Raw genomic sequence first — 5,963 nt, 5'->3', positions numbered from 1 at the left:
GTTCATTAATCAGCCTAACGGGAACCTCGCCTAGCCCTGTGGCTGTGCGCTTAGGAATTTTCTCTTCGGCTTTCTTCCAGTTGAAATTTGTCAGCACCAGCTCCTTTCCCACCTGGGTCTCTTTCATGCTCTTTTTTTCTTCAAATACAATCTCGTCATTGCCTTGGAAACATCCGGCTGTTATTTTTTGGATGTAATTTATTGCCGCTTCTCCTTCCGGTCTGTTTTCATCTTCGTCTGGGATATGTTGTACTGTTGTTGACTTCCTGCCTAATAATTTTATGTGGTTCCAAAATATTCGAGGTGCGGCCTTCTTTTTCTCACGTATTTCTGACAACCAACGTTCACTTTCACCTTTTAATTTTACTTGCACCAGTATTTGAACCATAGACTTTTTCTCGTATATTTCCCATTTACTGGCTACTTCATCCTGCGGCAACTGCGCCTTCTTTGCCTGCCTGTGCTCTTGGGATCCTTTCTGTCGTTTGGCGATCGCTCCTCGTATCTCCCTGTTCCACGAGCTTTTCGGTTTCTTTCTTCCTTTCCAACGAACATGTTGTTTCTCTTCCCGTATTTCTGTCGTTAGTACACTTAGAAGCTCACTACATTCGCACTCTTGGCCATTTGCCAAGTTCTTCCTCGACTCTATGGCTATACTTGTTATTCGTTCAGCGTTCAAATTTGGACTGGCCATTTTGCACTCCTTGCTATCTTTCCCAACCACATATGCCATTTTCAAAATGACGCGTTTATGGTCACTCCCTATGCTGCTATACTCTTCCTCATCAATGATCATTTCTCCCAAATTATAATGAATTCCTTCTGTCATCAGACAGTAATCAATGGTTGATTGCCGGCTTCCCACTTCCCACGTGATCTGCCCTTCACACTTAAGCCCTGTATTCACGATAACGAGGTTATGTTGCTCCCAAAGGTCTAGCACTGACTTCCCTTTGTTGTCGGTATAGCCATCTAAATCCTCTATGTGGGCATTCATGTCACCTAACAGGATAATTTCAGCACCATTCCAGAAACCCTTAATATCAGCGCTCATGCATTCCACTAACTCTTTATTCTTCTCCGTGAAATTTTTTCCGGTCCACAAATACGTAACGCCCAGCCAAGTTTTTTTTTCCCACTCATTGTACCGGATAACCAAGGATGCTCTTGACATATTGAATTTACTCTTTTCCATTTGGCTGTCTGATGTATAAGCATTCTGGCTCCCCCTCTCTTTCTTTCCGATTTTTCCGACTTAGTTGTGTTGCACCCTTCCCAAATATAATTCTTAATCACTGGTGGCTCTTCCGAGTCTCTAAGGTGCGTTTCTGTAACCGCACATACCCCTATTTCTTCTCTATGTAACTGCTCCTCAATCTCTGCCCACTTTTCCTTTCTTCTGCCGCCCTGCATGTTTATGTAGCCTATTGCATGGCGAGCTCTTTTTCCTGCTTTCCTCCTTTTTCTGTTATCGACGGCGATGCTCTTCTGATGTTCCCCTAGGGGACCTTTTTCATTACTATCTACTCTGACCTCCTGTGCGCCCGCGGGGCCCCTAAAGAAGCAACAGCGCGACCACCAAGTCGCCAGCCCACTTCTCGTACCAGCCTGTAATTGAAGTGGATCCCGTCTCGTTTAAAACCACCACAACTTCTCACTTTCCTGTTTACTTCGACAGCCTCGAAGCCTTTCTTTCGGCTCATTTCCATATCGCCTGATTAGCAGCCACTACGGTTCTTTGTATGTGACTGTCACGTACAGGGACCTCCGGCACCGTGCACACCACGATCTGCATCTCAGGGGATAGCTCGCGCAAGACGTCCGCCCCCTTCGCCAAGCGCTGGGCTATTCCTCTCCCTTTCCTGTTTAGGACGTCATTAGCCCACCTGCTACTATGACAAGGTTGCGCACGTGGGCATTTTCCCCGAGCTTTTCTTTTGCTCGCTCCACGACAGAACCCAGCGTCCGCCCTGGAAATGTCCTTACCGCCACTCTTTTATCGCCTGTCACCCTCTCCACAACTGCTTCTGAGCACCTAGCCAGGTTTGAGTCGACGGCGAAAATCACCCTTTCCCTCTCTCCTACCTCTCCCTGCTTCCCTTTGTCCCTTTCGGCATGATTCCGACTCGACAAGGGGCATTGTCCCTATGCTCCTGCTTTTTCCGTGTGGCAGCCTCAAGGTAGGTGCCGCTCCTTCCAGCTAACCCTTCACCACGTTGCGCGCATTCCATGTACTTTGCTAGCACTCCTTCTCCTGTCACGTCGGGGGACTGCGTTCCATTGTCACGCACATTCTCGTTCACAATGGCGGCCCTGTTCAGCCTTTCCTCGGCTGCTTCAAGTCTTTTTTTCAACTTCCTTCTGTGCATCACGCTCCCCATTTAGCTCATTTTTGAGCTCTTCCTTGAAAGCCTCCATTTTCTGCAGCCTAGTATCGACATCACAGTGTGTGCCGGTTGACTCGATTCCCTCTCCATTTTCATCAGTCCCCTCATCTGCCTTGAGGGACACCCAGGGCACTGCCCGCTTTCCCGGCTTTCTGGTCATGTATTGTGCAGCTTTTTCTGATGCAAATACTATAATACTATAATACTGCAAAGCACGTGCCTTTTAGCAAAAACTGATACGCACAGGATCCAAATCCTCAAAATGTCGCAAAGCAACTCTCACCACTGTTTCAAAAGCAATCAATGCCGCGGAGACCCAAGGTATGACACGCTCTCGCACGCGCTCAACCATGTGGCCGCGCTCTCACTTTCCTACCAAAACACACACAGTAAAACCACTAAGAGCTATTAGTATTGCCACCTCCAAGCTATCATTTAAAGGCTACAAACACTCAACGTCCCACCCAGCTGCACGTGTTGAAGGACGTTTTAACCACCCTACAAAACTAAATGTACACGAAACACACCGGCGTACACGAAATACGAGAAAAAAAATCAACCAATTACTATTTAAAAGCAAAAATAATCAGCAAATCAAAAACAGAAGCAAGCTCAAAGCATGCACAAAGACTTATGATTTCGTCGCCGCCACGGAGCCCCGAAAAGCACGTCCATTCGCCACAAAATCTCAAGCGGAATTTACCTTCTTTTCAAAGTGCGCACCCTGCAGAAAAAAAAAAAGAGGGGTGGGGGTGATAAAAAAAAAAAGCCTGTGCCCGCCAGGGATCGAACCTGGGATCTTCCGCGTGTTAGGCGGATGTGATAACCACTACACCACGGGCACCTTTTTTTGTCTTCTTAATTGCATGGAATTATCCGTACTGTCAAACCAATGCAGTTACATTACATATGAACATACATGAGAAACAAATTCACAGTTAGTATGCAGTCCAATGACAGTTCAAAATTCTGGCAAACAAACACAAGCGTCCAGACGCGAAATCCATTCAGGGACGGGATTATATGTAGCCACCACACTACGGACTTGAGCAGTCTCTTCTCGGAAGATAGACCTTGTCAAGCGAGGTGGCTCGGCATGTCTGTCGATCATTCCACTTCTCCATAATGAATAAAGTCCTAATAACATAAACCAATCGTATGGTGTATTACTAGCTGTCTTTTTGAAAGGAAGGAACCGGATACCATAATATGTGAGAGGACAAAAAGATACACCACGGGCACCGTGCAGTTTTCTAGTAGACAGTTGGAAGTCGCAACAACTGCTCATTTTTTCTTTTTTTATTGCCGACTAGAATATGCATTGCTAGATTGCTGGGGCGCCATTTTTCACTGGGATGTTCTGCAGAGAACATTGAAAAAGCACTTACCCCTCGCCTCGACCCATATGGAATACGCTTCTTACCGGTTGATACCACCGAGGATGTCCCGTACGACCTCATTATGATCCTGAGCCTCCACGCTATGAGGACAACTCGACTGCAATTTCAAAACGGAGGCATTATTGTTGTTCGACCGGTTCGTGAAAACTTCATTGAGAGTGTTGTGTGGTTGAGAGATTCGTTCAAAGCGCTGCCTGATCCACCACAATGGATGTCCGTATTTGATGAATTGATGTTGTTGAAAAGATTTTAGTACCGTGTTGGCCAAAGTATGGCTCGCACGTTTTATCCTTCGCAACCGCTACTCCTGATGCATGCGCAGAAAGTGCGGTAAAATCCAATTTTGGTGAGTAAGTTATTCTGGAGTCCCCTACTACGCGGCGTGCCTCATAATGAGTTCGTGGTTTTGGCACGTAAAACCCCATGAGTTAATTATTTTTTTCACTTCAGTTCGACATGTGAGGACTACTCCAGCAGTGCGACTTCCAACGGGTGCCTGTGGTTTTTTTTTTTTTTTTTGCCTCTTGTGAAACGTTATGTACCAAAGCCAGCCAATAATCACCGTAACGAAAACCAATATACAATGTACATTTGCTGAATGTGTATTCAACCAGCATCGGGCTGGCTTCGTCTAATCAAAATTCGCGCAAAGCTACCAACGGCTCTACTCTTGAGAGCCACTCGGGTGGTTCCGCTGCCGCTTAAATTTATGGAGAGCAACAAAACAGTGCATGTTTTCCCTGAAATACATTCGTGAAGGCCGCGCATCTTTATCAACATGGTTTCCTGCCATTCTCGCGCACCAAATACAGTGGAGGCCCAAGAGCATAATTAAATCCAAAGGTAGCCCGCATCCTCGATCATTATCTAAGCGTAAGTAACGAATGTCACACGGGTCTAGTGGAACTTCTTTCTTTACTGTCTTTTTTTTTATTATTGCCGGCTTTGACATACAAAAACAATACACAAAAAAGAAAACATGTCAACAAGGATTTTGCTGGCAAGACATATTAAATTTTTTTCAATGCTGCAAGCTTATTTAGCATGTCAATCCATGTTGGCTGGTCAGGGAGTGCCCGATGGACATCCCTGAACCGTACTACAGATTCAATGAAGTGATCACGTGTAGGTCGCGAACTGACATCAGCATTGTTGGACTGCGTTCTAGCTTTCCACAAACTGTGGAGGCCCAGGAGCATTATAGCGTCACACGGAAAAGCCTCCGTTTCTACCGGTAAGAATCTTATTCCATGTGGATCTAAAGGTAACTCTAAAGTCTTTTTCAGCACATCCCAGGATAATATGGGATCCCAGCAATCTAGAAACGCATGCTCTATCGTTTACAGGTTTCTTGCATAAGAAGCAGTTAATGGGCCACGGGACAAAAATACCACTGTTATGCTTCCATGTTTGAACTGATAATGTGTCAGTGTGTGGTTTAAAGAAATAAAGTTTTTACCGAGAGGTGTGTACTGGCATCATCTGTAATATAGCCGAGAAAAAAACACGCATTTCCAACAGTTCGTGAAGAAAAAAAAACCTGTGCCCGCCAGGGATCGAACCTGGGACCTTCCGCGTGTTAGGCGGATGTGATAACCACTACACCACGGGCACCGATCTTGTACTTGCCACTACTGGCATATTGCCATGCATGTGATCACGTGCAGTATATTTGTTCACAAGGTTTCAAAATTTTTAGCGCAGCGATTTCAGCGTGATATCTCTTTGAGGCGTTCTTGTCTTTTTGTGATCAGGGTGTAGACAACACTACGCATGAAATTGACGAAACAGAACACGTACGAACGCAAGCCATCCTTATTACCGCAATCACTCCATATTGTTTTAGGCATTGCAGCAATATTGTTCTAGCATTAATGTGTAGCTCACATAAGCAGTGCGTCTTGCAATTGCCAAGCGCTGTGTATTTCACTGGTTACCAGAGTACGGTATCCCACATTACTGTGTAGGTGAGCGAGCAACGGCAGCGCCGCTTTTCTCTAGTTTCATTTCCACCGTGATGCTTTTTTTTAAACGTTAAAGCATAAGTGTGTTGACTATAATAATCAAGCAACCTTGTTATATTTCAACATTGAAGTATTGTAATGCTTGCATTTTTTAATCAACTTGAACGACTAACACCTGGCGTCGCCGCCAGGTGTTAGTCGCTATAGAAACG

At 45.4% G+C, this 5,963-nt stretch overlaps 2 non-coding genes across 2 annotated transcripts; both read right to left on the bottom strand.

Moving 5' to 3' along the window:
- Positions 1-3,158: 3,158 nt before the first annotated feature.
- TRNAV-AAC (transfer RNA valine (anticodon AAC)) lies at positions 3,159-3,231 on the bottom strand. Its single transcript has one exon. It is a non-coding gene; the product is annotated as a tRNA-Val (tRNA).
- Positions 3,232-5,328: 2,097 nt separating this feature from the next.
- Positions 5,329-5,401, bottom strand: TRNAV-AAC (transfer RNA valine (anticodon AAC)). Its single transcript has one exon. It is a non-coding gene; the product is annotated as a tRNA-Val (tRNA).
- Between the last annotated feature and the right edge of the window lie 562 nt (positions 5,402-5,963).

This window comes from Dermacentor andersoni, chromosome 8 (genome assembly GCF_023375885.2).
Source record: "Dermacentor andersoni chromosome 8, qqDerAnde1_hic_scaffold, whole genome shotgun sequence".
Taxonomy (NCBI): Eukaryota; Metazoa; Arthropoda; class Arachnida; order Ixodida; family Ixodidae; genus Dermacentor; species Dermacentor andersoni.
The sequence above is the reverse complement of the archived record's forward strand: the minus strand, read 5'-3'. Positions and strand labels throughout refer to the sequence as shown.